This window comes from Merops nubicus, unplaced genomic scaffold, assembly GCF_000691845.1.
Source record: "Merops nubicus isolate BGI_N331 unplaced genomic scaffold, ASM69184v1 scaffold17189, whole genome shotgun sequence".
In the NCBI taxonomy this organism is placed as follows: Eukaryota; Metazoa; Chordata; class Aves; order Coraciiformes; family Meropidae; genus Merops; species Merops nubicus.
In genome coordinates this window covers 44,882-45,269 of record NW_008633229.1, presented here as the reverse complement: position 1 = coordinate 45,269, position 388 = coordinate 44,882, and the positions used below count along the sequence as shown (strand labels likewise).

Sequence of the window (388 nt, the reverse complement as noted above, 5' to 3'; positions counted from 1 at the left end):
GGAAAGGTCAGTGCAGACAGAGCAGTGGCTCTCCCACTGCATGTACTCAGCCTCCATCAGTCAGAGCATCCCTTAGCTCACTTATTTTCCCCTCCCATGTTGCTTGTTTGGAGGTGATGATCATGGGGGAAAGGTCAGTGCAGACAGAGCAGTGGCTCTCCCACTGCATGTACTCAGCCTCCATCAGTCAGAGCATCCCTTAGCTCACTTATTTTCCCCTCCCATGTTGCTTGTTTGGAGGTGATGATCATGGGGCAGGATGTGATATTTTCCTTCTCTCCATGGCTCAGTCCTTTCTTCACGCCTTCTTTAAGCCCTGGGCCTTGCTGTGGTTGCAGCCACTGCCACAGTCCCTAATGGCTGCAGCCCGTGCGCCCCCCGCGGCGCT

The 388-nt window shown here is 54.6% G+C and overlaps 1 protein-coding gene across 1 annotated transcript in view; it reads left to right on the top strand.

The window, feature by feature from the left end:
* The window catches only part of RPH3AL (rabphilin 3A-like (without C2 domains)), a gene marked incomplete at its 3' end in the record, with an annotated part of 24,584 nt that overhangs the window by 1,657 nt on the left and 22,539 nt on the right, over positions 1–388 (top strand). The gene's annotated exons all lie outside the window — the stretch shown is intronic.